This window comes from Panthera tigris, chromosome X (assembly GCF_018350195.1).
Source record: "Panthera tigris isolate Pti1 chromosome X, P.tigris_Pti1_mat1.1, whole genome shotgun sequence".
Classification (NCBI taxonomy): Eukaryota; Metazoa; Chordata; class Mammalia; order Carnivora; family Felidae; genus Panthera; species Panthera tigris.
Genome location: NC_056677.1, coordinates 82067025 through 82085452, shown reverse-complemented (window position 1 = coordinate 82085452; position 18428 = coordinate 82067025).

Sequence of the window (18428 nt, the reverse complement as noted above, 5' to 3'; positions counted from 1 at the left end):
TGAATATTTTAGATAAAAAAAATAGAGCTATAAAATCAATCCAGATTAGGTGGTTCAGTTGCTTAAGCATCCGACTCTTGATCTCAGCTCAGGTCTCAATCTCAGCAGCATGAGTTCAAGCCCTATGTTGGGCTGCACACCAGGCATGGAGCCTACTTTAAAAAAAATCAATCCAGATTAGGAAAAAATTGTACTCATCCCTATTTATACTCCCTTCATTCCCTCCTAGAGATAATTACTATCCAGAAAGAGATGATTATCATTCCCATGCATTGCTTTATCCTTTTACTCCATATGATAGCTTCCCTAAACAAAATACCATATTGCTTTTTATGATGTCACTACACACACACACACACACACACACATACACACACAACACAAGAAGTGTCCTTATCCAGCTTGCTAATTTAACATATAACATGTATACACACACATTCACATATGCATATATGTATATATATATATATATATATATATGTGTGTGTGTGTGTGTGTGTGTGTGTGTATACATATGTATCTGTATATGTTTATATGCACGTATGTGTTTATGTGTTTGTCTTCTGGCCCTTATACTCAAGGGGGTATTTTGAAGAGTTCAAGGGGAAAATTTCATCAAAATCCCAGAACAGTATTTGAAGCATCATCCACAACACCAGTATGTATTTCCTTTCCATCCCAACTCTTCCAATCTTTAACAGGGATGTTATTAACCTCGGTAGTATTACTATATTTTATTGAGTATTTTGGAATGTAAGAAGAAAAAAGGAACCACATATTTATCTATATTATGTAGAACTTTTGGTGCCATCTTTGTGATATGCAGTGTAATGAAGTTGGGCTGGGAAATCTGTAGGGTTTTCTACATATCAGTTCATGTCATCTGTGAACAGAGATAATTTGACTTCTTTTCCAATTTGGATACCTATTATTTCTTTTACTTGCCTAATTGTTCTAGCTAGAACTTCAAATAATATGTTACACAGAAGTGCTAAAAATGGGCATCCTTATCTTGTTCCTGATCTAAGTGGAAAATATTTATCCTTCACCATTGATTATGATGTTAGCTGAGGGTTTATTTATATGGAATTTATTATATTGAGATGGTTTCCTTCAATTCCTAGTTTGTTGAGTGTTTTTATCATTAAACAGTGCTGAATTTTATAAAATGCTCTTTATGCATCAATGGAGATTATTATGTGGGGTTTTTTTTGCTTCATTGTGTTAATGTGGTATATTACATTGTTTGCTTTTTAAAATGTTGAACCACAGTTTTATTCTATCAATAAACCCCACTTTGTCATGGTTCATAATCCTTTTGTATGCTGCTGGATTTGGTTTGCTAGTGTTTTTAAGGGTATTTTTAACAATATTCATAAGGGGTATTGGCCTGAAGTATTCCTTTCTTAGTAGTGTCTTTGGTTTTGTTATCAGAGTAATATTGGCCTCACAAAATGAATTAGAAAGTGTTCCTTCTCCTTCAATATTTTGTAAGATTTTGAGAATTTTTAAAGATAGACTTTATTTTTATAGAAGTTTTAGGTTAACAGCAAAATTGAACAGAAAATTAATGAGTTTCCATATGACCCCTTCACCAACTCACAGCCTCCCCCACTATCAAAATTCCACACCACAGTGGCACATTTGTTACAACTGATGTACCTACAATGTCACATCATTATCATCCAAAGCCCAAAGTTTGTATTAGGGTTGACTCTCTGTTGTATAGCCTGTGGGTTTGGAAAAATGTATACTAACATATATCCACCAGTATAGTGTCTTACTTAAAAAAAACAAAACAAAACAAAACATTCATGCCCTAAAAACTTCTGTGCCCTACCTAATCATCCCTCCCTTCCCCCAACCACTGGCAATCACTGATCTTTGTACTATCTCAATAGTTTTGCCATTTACCAGTGTCATATATTTGGAATCATATAGCAGGTAGCCTTTTCCGAGGATTTTCTCACTCACTAATGTGCATTTAAAGTTTATCCATGTCTTTTCATGGGGTGTCTGGGTGGCTGAATTGATTAAGCATCTGACTCTCTTGAATGCAGCTCAGGTCCTGATCTCACAGTGTGAGTTTGAACTCTGCATAGGGCTCTGCGCTGACAGTGTGCAGCCTGCTTGAGATTCTCTCTCTTTCCCTCTCTCTTTGCCCCTTACTACCCTCTCAAAATATAAATAAATAAACTTTAAAAAATGAAACTAAAGTTTATCCATGTCTTCTCAAGGCTTGATAGGTCATTAGTTTTTAGTATTGAATTATATTCCATTATATAAATGTACTAGTTTATCCATTCAACTACTGAAGGACATATGAATTGCTTCCAAGTTTTGACAATTATGAATAAAGTTGCTGTAAACATCCATGTGCAGGTTTCTGTGTGGACATAAGTTTTCAACACATTTGAGTAAATCCTAAGGAGTGCAATTTTTATATCATGAGGTAAAAAGTATGTTTAGCTTTCTAAGAAACTGCCACACAGTCTTCCAAAGCAGCTGTAGCATTTTGCATTCCCACAAGCAATGAATGAGAGTTCCTAATATTCCACATCCTCACCAACATTTGTTGTTGTTAGTGTCTTGGATTTTTGCTATTCTAATAGGTTTTTTATAGTATGTCTTTGTTGTTTTAATTTAAAATTCCTGAATGATATGAAGCGAGCCTTTTTTCATGCTTATTTGCCATCTGTATATCTTCTTTGGTGAGATATATGCTCAGATATTTTGCCTATTTTTAAATTTGGGTTATTTTTGTATTGTTGAGTTTTAAGAGTTCTTTGTATATTTTGAATACCAATACTTTATCATATATCTTTTGCAAATATTTTATCCCAGTCTGTAGCGTGTTTTTTCATTTTCTTGGCAGTGTCATCTTTTGTAGAAGTGTTTAATTTTATAAATCTACAGTAATCAAGACAGTATGATATTATTGACAGTACAATTAGATCAATAGAATAGAATTAATAACCCCAAAATAGACCCACACAAATACAGTTAACTGATCTTTGACAAGGAGCAAAGGCACTACAATGGAGAAAAGATGGTGTTTTCAACAAATGGTGCTGGGACAACTGGACATACAAATTAAGAAAAAAGAATCTAGACAGAGGCCATAGACCGTTCATAAGAATAATTCAAAATAAATCATAGACCTAAATACAAAATGAGAAATTATAGAACACTCCAAGAAGATAACATAGGAGAAAATCTAGATGACCTTCGTTTAGTGATGATTTTTAGCTATAATACCAGACGTGATGCATGAAAGCTATGATTGATAACCTGGACTTCATTAAAGATAAAAACTTAAGTGCTGCCTAAGAAGGATTATTTTTATTTTTATTTCTTTTTTTATTTTTAATCTTTATTTCTGAGAGAGAGAGAGAGAGAGAGAGAGAGAGAGCAAGTATGGGAGGGGCAAAGAGAGGGAGACACGGAATTCCAAGCAGGCTCCAGGCTCTGAGCTGCCAGCACAGAGCGTGATGTGGGGCTCCAGATCTTGAACTGTGAGATCATGACCTGAGCTGAAGTCAGCCCCTTAACCAACTGAGCCACCCAGGTGCTGTGAAGGATTATTTTTATTTCTTTTTTGAATCTTTGGTAGAAGTCACCACTGAAAGCCATCTAGTCCAGGACTTTTCTTTGTTGGAAGATTTATTATTTTTTTAATGTCAATAATTCCCAAACTCAGGGTGATTCTAATTCCCAAACTCACTCAGAGTGCCTGCTACCATATCACCATATATACACATATATATATTTACACACACTACATCTTTATCCATTCATCAGTTGATGGACATTTGAGCTCTTTCCATAATTTGGCTATTGCTTGTAGTGCTGCTATAAACATTGGGGTGCACGTGGCCCTTCGAGTCAGTATTTTTGTATCCTTCATATAAATACCTAGTAGTGCAATTGCTGGGTCATAGGTTAGCTCTATATTTAAGTTTTTGAGGAACCTCTACACTGTTTCTCAGAGTGGCTGCATCAGTTTCCATTTCCACTCAACAGTGTAAGAGGGTTCCCCTTCCTCTGCATTTTGCCAACATCTTTGTTTCCTGAGTTATAAATTTAGCCATTCTGACAGGTGTGAGGTGGTATCTCATTGTGGTATTGATTTGTATTTCCCTGGCGATGAGTGATATTGAGCATATTTTTATGTCTGTTAGCCATCTGGATGTCTTCTTTGGAAAAATGCCAGTTCATGTCTCTGCCAATTTCTAAACTGGATTATTTATTTTTGGAGTGTTGAGTTAGATAAGTTCTTTATAGATTTTGGATACTAGCCCTTTATCCTATATGTCATTTGTAAATATCTTATCCCATTCCATAGGCTCTCTTTTAGTTTTGTTGATTGTTCCCTTCACTGTGCAGAGGCTTTTTTAATAATTTTTTTAGAGATAGGGAGAGAGAGTGGGGGGGGGATAAAGGCAGAGAAAGAAACTCTTAAGCAGGTTCCATGCAAGGCTTGATCCCACCATCCTGGAACTATGGCCTGACCCAAAATCAAGAGTCGGGACATTCAATTGACTGAGCCACCCAGGCGCCCCCCCTGCCTTTTTTATTTAGAAGCTTATTATCACGATGAAGTCCCAGTAGTTCATTTTTGCTTTTGTTTTCCTTGCCTCCAGAGATGTGTCTAGTAAGAAGTTGCTACATCTGAGGTCAAAGAGATTGCTGCCTTTGTTCTCCTCGAGGATTTTGATGGCTTCCTGTCTCACATTTAGGTCTGTCATCCATTTTGAATTTTTTTTTTACAATTTATTTATTTAGTTATTTTTCCATTGCCATATCTCTTCTTCAATTATTTATTTTATTTTATTTTACTTTTTATTTTTTTATTTTTTATTTTTTTATTTTTTTATTTTTTTAATATATGAAATTTATTGTCAAATTGGTTTCCATACAACACCCAGTGCTCATCCCAAAAGGTGCCCTCCTCAATACCCATCACCCACCCTCCCCTCCCTCCCACCCTCCATCAACCCTCAGTTTGTTCTCAGTTTTTAACAGTCTCTTATGCTTTGGCTCTCTCCCACTCTAACCTCTTATTTTATTTTATTTTATTTTATTTTTAAATTTACATCCAAATTAGTTAGCATATAGTGCAACAATGATTTCAGGAATAGATTCCTTAGTGCCCCTTACCCATACAATGGAGTATTACTCGACTATCAAAAAGAACGAAATCTTGCCATTTGCAACTACGTGTGTGGAACTGGAGGGTATTATGCTAAGTGAAATTAGAGAAAGACAAAAATCATATGACTTCACTCATTGAATTTATTTTTGTGGATGGTGTAAGAAAGTGGTCCAATTTTATTCTTCTGCTTGTCACTGTCCAGTTTTCCCTGCACCATTTGTTGAAAAGACTGTCTTTTTTCCATTGGATGTTATTTACTGCTTTGTCAAAGATGAGTTGACCATATAGTTGTGGGTCCATATCTGTGTTTTCTATTCTGTTCTATTGATCTGTGTGTCTGTTTCGGTGCCAGTACCATACTGTCTTGGTAATTACAGCTTTGTAATGCAATAGCTTGAAGGCCAGAATTATGATGCCTCCTGTTTTCTTTTTCTTCTTCTTTTTTTTTTAAATGTTTAAACATTTATTTATTTTTGAGAGACAGAGAGAGCATGAGCAGGGGAGAGGAAGAGCAGAGGGAGACACAGAATCTGAAGCAGGCTCCAGGCTCTGAGCAGCCAGCACAGAGCCCGACTCGGGGCTCGAACTGACGAATCATGAGATCATGACCTGGGCCGAAGTCAGATGCCCAACCAACTGAGCCACCCAGGAGCCCTGCTTTTCTTTTTCAACATTACTCTGGCTATTTGGGACCATTTCTGGATCCATACAAATTTAAGAGTCGTTTGTTCTAGCTCTGTGAAAAATGCTGGTATTATTTTGATAGGGAATGAATTGAATATGTAGATTTGAGTACTATAGATATTTTAACAATATTTGCTCTTCCAATCCACGAGTATTGAATGTTTTTCCATTTCTTTGTGTCTTCTTCAATTTCTTTCATAAGTTTTCTATAGTTTTTGCTGTACAGAACTTTTACCTCTTTGGTTAGGTTTATTCCTAGGTGTTTTATGGTTTTTGGTATAATTGTAAATGGGATTGATTCCTTGATTTCTCTTTCTGCTGCTTCATTACTGGTGTGTAGAAATGCAAACCACAGTCCAAAACCTTTGGGATGAAGCAAAGGCAGGCATAAGAGAGAAGTATATAGCAATACAGGCCTTCCTCAAGAAGGAAAAAAAAAGACTTAAATACAGAACCTAACGTTACACCTAAAGGGGCTGGAAAAAGAACAGCAAATAAAGCCCACAAATGCAGAAATACAAACAATTATAAGAGAATATTGTGAGTAATTAGATTCCAATAAGTTGAGGAATCTGGGAGAAATGGATAAATTCCTAAAAACATATAAACTGCCAAAACTGAAACAGGAAGAAATAGAAGATTTGAAAAGAACCATAACCAGCAAAGAAATTGAATCAGTAATCAAAAATGTTCCAACAAAGAAGAGTCCAGGGCTGGATGGTTTCCCAGGGGAATTCTACCACATATTTAAAGAAGAATTAATGCCTATTCTTGTGAAGCTGTCAGAGAAAGACAAATACCATACAATTTCACTCATATGTGGAATTTAAAAAACAAAACAGATGAACATAAGGAAAGGAAAGAAAAATAAAATAAGATAAAAAATGAGAGGGAGGGAAACAATAAGACTTTTAATGATAGAGAACAAACTGAGGGTTGATGGAGGGAGTTGGGTGGGGGGATATGCTAAAGGGGTGATGGGCATTAAAGAGGGCACTTGTTATTATGAGCACTGGGTGCTATCTGTAAGTGGTGAATCACTAAATTCTACTCCTGAAACCTATGATACTACATTATGTATTAACTAACTTGAATCTAAATTTTAAAAAATGAAGAAGAGTTAATACCGATTCTTCTCAAACTATTTCAAAAAAAAAACAAATGGAAGGAAAACTTCCATACAAACTCATTGTATGAGGCCAGCATTACCTTGATTCCAAAACCAAAGACCCCACTAAAAAGGAGAATTATAGGCCAATATCCCCGATGAACATGGATACAAAAATTCTTGATAAAATACTAGCAAATAAAATCTCACAGTACTTAAAATAATTATTTACCATGATCAAGTGGGATTTATTCCTAGGCTGCAGGGCTGGTTCAATATTTGCAAATCGATCAACATGACATACCACATTAATAAAAGAAAGGATAAGAACCATATGATTTAGTAGATGCATAAAAAGCATTTGACAAAATACAATATCTTTTCATGTTAAAAACTCTCAAGAAAGTAAGGATAGAAGGAGCACACCTCAACATCATAAAGGCCATATGCAAAAGACCCACAGCTAGTATGATCCTAAGTGGGGAAAAACTGAGAGCTTTCCCCTTAAGGTCAGGAACACAACAGGGATATCAACTCTCACCACTGTTGTTCAGCATAACACTGGAAGTTCTAGCCTCAGCATTCAAACAACAAAAAGAAATAAAAGGCATCCAAATTGGCAAGGAAGAAGTCAAACTTTCATTCTTTGTAGATGACATAATACTCTGTGTGGAAAACCCGAAAGACTCCACCAAAAAATTGCCAGAACTGATAACTTGAATTCAGCAAAGTCGCCAGAGAAGAGCATCTTCTGGCCAGTCATCCCAGAGCCAAAGGAGTGGACTCATGGAGCCTGGGAACCCAGAAGATTTTCCTGATGGAAGGTTTTTGGTTCCTGTTTCAATCTTAATAGATTTAACACTAACCTCATTTTCAATTTATTTATGATTCAATTGGTAGGCTGTGTATCTCTAAGAATGTGTCCATTTCATCCAGGTTATTTAGTTTGTTGGTGTACAATTGTTCACTATGTCACCCTATAATCTTTTATATTTCTATAAAATCAGTAGTAAATTTCCCTACTTTTATTTCTGATTTTAGTAATTTGTGTCTTTTCTCATGTTCTCAGTCAATGTAACTAAAGGTTTGCCAATTTTGTTAATATTTTCTAAGAAACTTTTTAATTTTTTAAAATGTTTTTATTTATTTTTGAGACAGAGAGAGACAGAGCATGAGCAGGGGAGGGGCAGAGAGAGAGGGAGACACAGACTTAGCACAAAGCCCGACACGGGGCTCGAACCCATGGAGTGTGAGATCATGACCTGAGCTGAAGTCGGACGCTTAACCGAATGAGCCACCCAGGTGCCCCTCTAAGAAACTTTTTGATCTTGTTTATTTTCTCTTGTTTTCCTATTTTCTATTTTAACTTCATCTGAAGAACACATATTACTTCTTTTATTTCGTTTTGTTTCCTTTGTTATTTTTCTAGCTCCTTAAGCTGTAAAGTTAAGCTGTTTAAATTGAGGTCTTCTTTTTCATATGATCATTGACCATTACAATTTACCCTCTTAGCATTATTTTATTGCACCCTATCAAGTTTGCTATGTTGCATTTTTATTTATATATTTCTCAAGGTATTTTCTAAATTCCCTTGTCATTTCTTCTTTGCTGTATTGGTTGTTAAGAGTGTGCAGTTTAGTTTCCACACATTTGTGATTTTTTAAATTTTCCTTCTGTTATTGATTTCTAGTTTCATTCTGTTGTGATTGGAAAAGATAACTTGTATGTTTAAAATTTATTAAAACTAATTTTATTAAGACTAACGTAGTATATTCTGGACAGTATTCCATGCACAGTTGAGAACAATGTTTTTAATGTTTATTTATTTTTGAGAGAGAGAGCATGAGCAGGGGAAGGGCAGAAAGAGGGACACACAGAATCCGAAGCAGGCCCCAGGCTCTGAACTGTCAGCACAGAGACCAACACGGGGCTCAAACTCATGAGCCGTGAGAGTATGACCTGAGTTGAAGTTGGATGCTCAACTGACTGAGCCACACAGGTGCCCGGAGAACAATTTTTATGCTACTATTGTTGTTTGGAGTGTTCTGTACATGTCTGTTAGGTCCAGTTGGTTTATAGTGTTGTCTTCTTTCCTTGAACTTTATGTTATTGATGTCACAAAGTAAATCTTTATATATTGTGTACCCATTAAAATTTTTTTATCACTTTTTGATTTGTCTTTAGAATCCTGTACAAAACAATAATTGGATTTATAAATCAAAAATTTTTAAGTATTGATTAAAAATATATATTGATTTTATGTTTACCTATGTAAATATATTTTTATTTTTATTATTTTATATTATCCATGTATTTACCTTTACCAGAGATCTTTATATTTTAAATATATTATTCTACTGCTATAAAGTTTCTGCTGATGAATCAGCTGATAATTTGAATATCCCTTTGATGTGATGAGTTGCTTTTTTTGCTACTTTCAATATTTTTCTGTCTTTCTGACAAGATTCTTTCTGACAGTTGAATTAAAATGTGTCTTGGTGTGGGACTATTTGTGTTTGTCCTACTTGGGGATTGATGAGCTTCTTTTACTTGTGAATTCATATATTTTGTCAAATTTGGGAAGTTTTCAGCCATTATGTTTGCATATAATCTCTCTTCCCCTTTCTATTTTTTTTCCCTCTAGGACTTCCATGTCTGAATTAGTCCTCTTAACCATATCTCATAAGTTAGTTAGGTTCTGTTCACTTTTCTTCATTCTTTTTTCTTTCTGAATTCCAGATTAAATACTTACAAATGTCTTATCTTCCAGTTCACTTATTCTTTCTTCTTCCTACCCAAATCTACTGTTGAACCACTTAAATGAATTCTACAATTCAGTTATGAAACTTTCAGCTCCAGAATTTGGTTCCTTTTAATAATTTCTGTCCCCATTGATATTCTCATTTTATTTATATCTTCCCTCCCCAAAATTTCCTTTAGTTATTTGTCCATATTTTTGTTAGCTCTTGAGCATATATAAGACAGTTGCTTTAAAATCTTTGCCTAGTATGTTTTCTGCCCATTTCTTCACTGGATTATTTGTTTTTCGAGTGTGGAGTTTGGTGAGCTCTTTATAGATTTTGGATACTAGCCCTTTGTCCGATATGTCATTTGAAAATATCTTTTCCCATTCCGTTGGTTGCCTTTTAGTTTTGTTGGTTGTTTCCTTTGCTGTTCAGAAGCTTTTTATCTTCATAAGGTCCCAGTAGTTCATTTTGGCTTTTAATTCCCCAACAATAGCCAAATTATGGAAAGAGCCTAAATGTCCATCAACTGATGAATGGATAAAAAATTGTGGTTTATATACACAATGGAGTACTACGTGGCAATGAGAAAGAATGAAATATGGCCCTTTGTAGCAACATGGATGGAACTGGAGAGTGTTATGCTAAGTGAAATAAGCCATACAGAGAAAGACAGATACCATATGGTTTCACTCTTATAAGTGGATCCTGAGAAACTTAACAGAAACCCATGGGGGAGGGGAAGGAAAAAAAAAGAGGTTAGAGTGGAAGAGAGCCAAAGCATAAGAGACTCTTAAAAACTGAGAACAAACTGAGGGTTGATGGGGGTGGGAGGGAGGGGAGGGTGGGTGATGGGTATTGAGGAGGGCACCTTTTGGGATGAGCACTGGGTGTTGTATGGAAACCAATTTGACAATAAACTTCATATATTGAAAAAAAAAATAAAAAAAATAAATAAAATCTTTGCCTAGTACGTCCTATATCAGGGCTTCCTTGGGTGGAGACAGTTCTGTCAATTTTGAGTGCATTTGAATGAGCATTATTTTCATCTTTCTTTGTGTACTTTGTCATTTGATATAAATACTTCTGCCAGTTTTTCTGAGAATTTTTCTCTACAGAGTAGTTCCTTACCAATTAACTGGGCTTGGTCTGATCGTAGGAACTAGTTCAAAGTAAAAGCTTAAGGTATTCTCAGGTCTTTTCTGCACATCCTTGCTATCTGGGCCAGTGTGTGAATTTTCAATTCCCCTTTATACATGGCTACTTTTAAATATCTTAATTGCCAAATAGTCTCACCTAAGATTCTCCTTGGCACCTTAGATAGTCTTTGTATGTCCCCACCTATTTCTTTCCCCAGCTTTCTGTGAGCCTATAGCCATCTTGCTAGCTTTCACTAGCAGTATCTGTCGGTTTTTCCACCATGCTCAAAGTAGGCAAAATAAGGACCTGTCCTTCAGGTAGCATCCAGACAATTTAGAACTGTTTCTTCTCATTTGAGGGAAAGAACTTATTATAATTGGAATGCCACCTCCTCCATATCAAGAATGCTGCCACATTGGGCAGGTGGTAAGAAAAAGGGAAGGAAAAATGTCTCAAAAATTTCTCTACCCATTTGAATGTGGCCTTTTCCTGAATGAGTGATCATTTTGTTGCTGTAGATTTTTTTCATGTTTATGTATTTTTGAGAGAGAGAGACAGATAGAAATAGAGAGAGAAAGAGAGAGAGAGAGCAAGTGGGAGAGGTGCAGAGAGGGGGACAGAGGATCTGAAGTGGGCTCTGCATTGAAAGCAGAGATCCCAATGTGCAGCTCGAACTTGCAAACTACGAGATCATGACCTGAGCTGAAGTCAGACACTTAACTTACTGAGCCACACAGGTGCTATAGACTTTTGACTGTTCTCAGATCTCTGATATAGTTATTTTACCAAGTCTTTAGTTATTGTTTTGTAATATTTCTGTGGGCAAACAAGAGCCTGGAGCTTCTTAATCTGCCATTTTGCCACCATCAACTTCTCATTTTTTTTTCTTCCCGAATTTTTATTTAAATTCTAGTTAGTTATCATATAGTGTGATATTGGTTTCAGGAGTAGAATTTAGTGATTCATCAATTACATATAATATCCAGTGCTCATAATTAGATGTGTTCTCCTTAATATCCATAACCCATTTAGCCCATCCGCCACCCATCTTCCTTCACCAACCCTCAAATTGTTCTCTATAATAGTCTCCTATGGTTTGCCTCCTTCTCTGTTTTTGTCTTATTTTATTTTTCCTTCCCTTCTCCTGTGTCCCATGTTTTGTTTCCTAAAGTCCACATATGAGCGAAATCATATAATATTTGTCTTTCTCTGACAGTTTCAGAATAGGTATTAATTCTTTAAATGTTTGGTAGAATTCCCCTTGGAAGCCATCCAGCCCTGGACTCTTCTTTAATGGGAAATTTTTGATTACTGATCCAGTTTCTTTACTGGTTATGGGTCTGTTCAAATCTTCTATTTCTTCTTATTTCAGTTCTGGTAGTTTATATGTTTCTAGGAATTTATCCATTTCTTCCAGATTACCCAATTTATTGGCATATAACTGCTCATAATATTCTCTTATAATTGTATTTCTTCAGTGTTGCTCATCATATGTCCTCTTTCATTCATGATTTTATTTATTTGGGTCCTCTCCTTTTTCTTTCTGATAAGTGTGGCTAGGGGGTTATCAATTTTGTTAATTTTTTCAAATAACCAGCTCCTAGTTTTGTTGATCTGTTCTATTCTTTTTGTTTTGATATCATTGATTTCTGCTTTATTATTTCCTTTATTCTACTGGATTTGGACTTTATTTGCTGTTCTTTTTTTAAAATATAATTTATTGTCATATTGGTTTCCATATAACACCCAGTGCTCATCCCAAGTGTCTTCCTCAATGCCCATCACCCACTTTCTCCTCTCCCCCACCCTCCATCAACCCTCAGTTTGTCCTCAGTATCCAAGAGTCTCTTGTGGTTTGCCTCCATCTTTGTCTCTAACTTTATTTCCCCTTCCCCTCCCCCATCATCTTCTGTTAAGTTTCTCAAGATCCACATATGAGTGAAAACATATGGCATCTGTCTTTCTCTGACTGACTTATTTCACGTAGCATAATACCCTCCAGTTCCATCCACATTGCTGCAAATTGCCAAATTTCATTCTTTCTCATTGCCAAGTAGTATTCCATTGTATATATAAACCACATCTTCTTTATCCATTCATCAGTTGATGGATATTTAGGCTATTTCCATAATTTGGCTATTGTTGATTGTGCTGATATAAACACTGGGGTACATGTGCCCCTATGCATCAGTACTCCTGTATCCCTGGGGTAAATTCCTAGTAGTGCTAGCTTCTGCACTGCAAAGGAAACAATCAACAAAACTAAAAGGCAACCGATGGAATGGGAAAAGATATTTGCAAATGACATATCGGATAAAGGGCTAGTATACAAAACCTATAAAGAACTCACCAAACTCCACACCCAAAAAACAAATAATCAAGTGAAGAAATGGGCAGGAGACATGAATAGACACTTTTCCCAAGACGACGTCCAGATGGCCAACAGACACATGAAAAGATGCTCAACGTCGCTCTTCATCAGGGAAATACAAACCAAAACCACACTCAGATACCAACTCACGCCACTCAGAGTGGCTAAAATGAACAAATCAAGAGACTATAGATGCTGACTAGAATGTAGAGAAGTGGGAATCCTCTTACAATGTTGGTGGGAATGCAAACTGGTGCAGCCGCTCTGGAAAACAGTGTAGAGGTTCCTCAAAAATTTAAAAATAAAACTACCCTATTTGCTCTTCTTTTTCCCACTCCTTTAGGTGTAAGGTTAGGTTGTGTATTTGAGACATTTCTTCCTTCTTGAGGAAGCCTGAGTTGCTATATATGTCCTTCTTATGACAGCCTTTGCTCCATCCCAAAGATTTTGGACTTCCGTGTTTTCATTTTCATTGGCTATCATGTACTTTTTAAATTTATTCTTTAATTTCTTGGTTAAACCATTCATTCTTTAGTAGTATGTTCTTTTGACCTCCAGGTGTTGTGGTCTTTCTAACTTTTTTCTTGTGGTTGACTTCAACTTTCATAATGTGGTCTCAAAATATGGACAGTATGATCTCAGTCCTTTTGTACTTGTTGAAGTCTGGTTTATGACCCCGTGTGTGATCCGTCCATTCTCATGGAGAATGTTCCATGTGCACTTGATTAGAATGTGTATTCTGCTGCTTTAGGATGAAATGTCCTGAATATATCTGTTAAGTCCATCTGGTCCAGTGTGCCATTCAGAGCCAATGTGTCCTTGTGGATTTTCTGCTTAAATGATCTGTCCATTGCTGTAAGTAGGGTGATAAAATCCCCTACTAGTATTGTGTTATTATGAGTGGGTTTCTTTAAGTTTGTTATTAATTGATTTACATATTTGGCTGCTTTCATGTTGGGGGAATAAATATTTGTAATTGTTAGATCTTGATGGATAGACCCCTTATTTGTGATATAATGTCCTTCTTCATCTCTCATTACAGTATTTGTTTTAAAATCTAGTTTATCTGATATAAGTATGGGTACTCTGGCTGTCTTTAGACATCCATTAGCATGATAGATGGTTCCCCATCCCTTTCCTTTCAATCTTCAGGTGTTTTTAGGTCTAAAATGAGTTTCTTGTAGTAGCATATACATGGATCTTGTTTTTTTTATCCACTCTGATACCCTTTTTCTTTTGATTGGAGCATTTAGTCCATTTATATTAAGAGTGATTATTGAAATATATGAATTTAGTTCCATTGTGTTACCTGTAGAGTTGGTGTTTCTGGTGATGTTCACTGGTCCTTTGTAGTCTTTGTTGCTTTTGGTCTTTTTCCCTACTCAAAGAGTTCCTCTTAGTATTTCTTCCAGGGCTGGTTTAATGGTCATGAACTCCTTTAGTTTTTGTTTGTCTGAGAAACTCTTTATCTTTCCTTCTATTGTGAGTCAAAGCCTTGCTGGATTGGGTATTCCTGGTTACATATTTATTTTCCATTCAGCACATTGAATATATCATGGCACTCCCTTCTGACCTGCTAAGTTTCTGTGGACAGATCTGCTGTGAGCCCGATCTTTCTGCGTTTGTAGGCTAAGGAATTTTTTCCCTTGCTGCTTTCAAGATTCTTTCCTTGTATTTGTGTTTTGTAAACTTGGCTATGATATATCTTGGTGATGGCCAGCTTTTGTCGAATTTAATGGGAGTTCTCTGTGCTCCTTGGATTTTGATGTCTGCTTTCCTCCCCAGATTAAGAAACCTTTCAGCTATAATTTGCTCAAATAAACTTTCTGTTCCCTTTTTTTTCTCTTCTTCTTCTAGGACTCTTATGATACAAATTCTATTACACTTTATGCAATCACTGAGTCTACATTCATGATCCTATACCTTTCTTTCCCTCTTTTATTCAGCTTCATTATTCTCCGTGATTTTATCTTCAATATCACTAATTCACTGCTCTGCTTTGTCCGTCCTCATTGCCATTGCATCCATTCAGTTTCACATCTTGGTTATAGCATTTTTTATTTCAACCTGACCAATTTTTAGTTGTTGTTGTTGTTGTTTTTTTTTATCTCTGCAGTGAGAGTTTCTCTGGTGTCTTTTATGCTTTCCTCAAGCCCAGCTAGCATCTTTATCATTATTGTTTTACATTCTGGTTCAGACATCTTATTTATATTTTTATTGATTAAATGCCTGACCATGACTTCTTTGTGTTCTTTTTTTTGGGGGGTGAGTGAATTCCCGTGCCTTGTCATTTTGTCTAGGTCACTGTTGTGTGTGTGTGTGTGGGGGGGGATTGTTAAGAAAGCCTGTTGTATTCTTGTTCCTGAGCGCAATGGTTATGTTAGGAAGAGGTCTATTAAAAAAAAAGGAAGCTAGATCCTATTTCACATAGAGCTGAAGTTTTGCAACACTCTGTGATCAGTAGACTTGGTATATGCAAGAGGTTTGTGCTCGTCTTTGGGAGAGGGGCCTGCTGCTCTGATTCTCAGGCAGACTTGCCTTAATGGAGATTCACCTGCAGGGCCCACATGGGAAGGTCTTGGTGTAAGCGACTCTGGCCTCCATTGGGTGGCGCTCTTTGGTTCATTGGATATGATCAATGCTGATGGGCAGGAGGAAAACAGCTTTGTCCCCACTTTTTTCTTCCCGGGGAGTTTGTGTCTGCAACTCTTCAGGAAGCTCTCACAGAATAGCAAAGAGTCACCTCTCTTGTGTCCCCAGATTCCACCAGATCCCTGCCTTCACCCTGCCTGCATCCAAACTGTCTGCCTGCCAGGCTGCATAATAAACTTGTGTTTTATTTGAGGTATGCAGCTGGGTTTCAAAACTCCAAATTTTAGAGATCTATGTAGTGCAGATCAGCACTGATCCTCTGGTGGAGGGTCTTGCTATGTTGTGGCTGGTGCTAGTTTGTCCCAGAAATCGGTTTTGTGACCATGCAGCAGTTCAGAGTTTATGCAGCAAAAAGCTGGCACCAAGTTTGCTGCCCTCAGCTGGTATCTTTGTTCTTATGCTAGGGAATGTGGCAGCATGTAGGCACTTCCGGTTCTTTTGTACCCACAGTAGCCATACTGCCACTCCCACGGGCACTCCAAGCAAGGAACTGTTTCTCCCCATCTGACCCATGGGATCCTCAGACTGTGTTGCCCATTCTCAGGTCTCTGCCCTCCGTCCCCACCAGAGTACCACCAAACCCACCAAGCATGACCCTGGCAATGGCACAGACCTTTAAAACTTAAGACTTTTCACTCCAATGTTTTTAAAAACTTGCATTAGTCATCTCCTCTCCTTGTCCCAGTCCACGGGTTCAGTGAAGAGTTTTTTGTATGCAGTCCCCTGTGCTCAGTTTCTCTCTCTTTTCTCTCTTGCTCCTCTCTCCATGATCAGCACTCTCTCATCTTTGCAGCACCTGCAGTTCTTTTCTCCCCCAAATCAACTTTCTGCACTTCCTAACTTCCATGACGTGTCTATTTTCCTACCTCTAGTTGTGCAGTTTTGCCCTCTTAGTACTCAGATCAATTTCTTGGGTGTTCAAAATGATTTGATATTTATCTAGCTGTTTTTAAGGGATGAGGCAAGCTTAGGTTCTCCCTACTCCTCTGCCATATTAACTCTTCCCTTCTGTCTCTCATTTTTAATGCACTTTTTCTCTTCTCCTTTTATATTCCATTTTTACATTCAAATACCATTCTCCTATTGAGCCCCCCCAAAAGAAGAAAATACAAAACAACAGTGTATAACTAAGGATCTGATGTACAACACACTAAAATCAGGACAGTTGTGTGCCAAATACCAGATCCAAATTTCCTACAGGTTTATAGATAATAATTTCCCTTGTGTTGGCGTCATCCCCGTGTTGACACAGAGAAAGTTGGTATATCACAAGGGCTAGCAACATGAGCTTTAATGTCAGATAAAGTTAGATGGTAGTTGGGCAATTCAATTACTGATTTAATGATTTGTGTAGCAAATATTGGGCCTCCAAATATATAAAATCCATATGTAATATATAAATATTACATGTGCATACATGAGGAATACAATTAGAGGAAATGCACAAACATGATACATTTTTAAAAAATCACTGACTGGTAGGTTTTTGGTTATTTACCTCTGAAATTGACTAAGTTTTTCACAATTTCTAAATGTGGATCATTTTTTTTAAAGCAGAATTAAAGCTCATAGAAAAATTACTTGTTATGAATTATCTTGGGCATACACAGATTTATAGAAAATAATAAAACAGACTTCTTTATACTCAAATTAAGAAATAAATGCTGCATATGCAGTTGTTACTTACTTGAAGTCTTCTCTGATTGCATTAGCAACCTTCTACCCCAGAGGTAACTATTATCAAGATTTTTGGATTTTTCATACTTAGGATCTTTCTTTTTACTTTTATTGCATATATTTATAGATATAGATATAGATGATATAGGTATAGATGATATAGATATAGATATATAGATATATAGATATATAGATATATAGATATATAGATATATAGATATAGATAGATATAGATAGATATAGATAGATATAGATAGATATATCTCCCCCTTAAGTGAAATATGGTATCGTTTTCTTGCATGGCTTTATATATAGGTGCTGGATACCTGATGGAAAAGAGGAAAGAAGAAACATAAGAACAAATATACATTCATATCTCAGCATTGTGACCTGCCATATGTACCTTTTTTACCATGTGTATTTTCTTGCAGAGATACTAAAATGGACACATCCACTTTTTCAGTTTATGTGCTCTAGAGAGTACTAACACATTCTGCAGATACTATTTTCAACCCATTTTACCTGATGTCTTCAAAGGCTTAGTTTACCAAGCACCATATAACTCAAAACAATTTCTCAATGTATCCTGAATATGAAATATTTTTTCCATTGTTCAGGCCTAATTTATTGTCTTTTATTCACAACATTACTCATGTAGGCCTGTATATCCAGAACTGCATACATAGCTTCCTGGTCAAAGCTAGTTTTCCTCTGTCCAGACTACTACTTATATTCCTTGATTGGTTTAAGGATGCATGCTATTTTGAACTTGAAATGATTTTGTATTACAAGTTCTGGGCATGTGTATATTTTCTTTTCCTTTTATTAATTTTAACTGCATAAGGAACGTGCTTCAAATATGTTTCAGTTTGCATGATTCTAGAGCCCTTGGTGGAA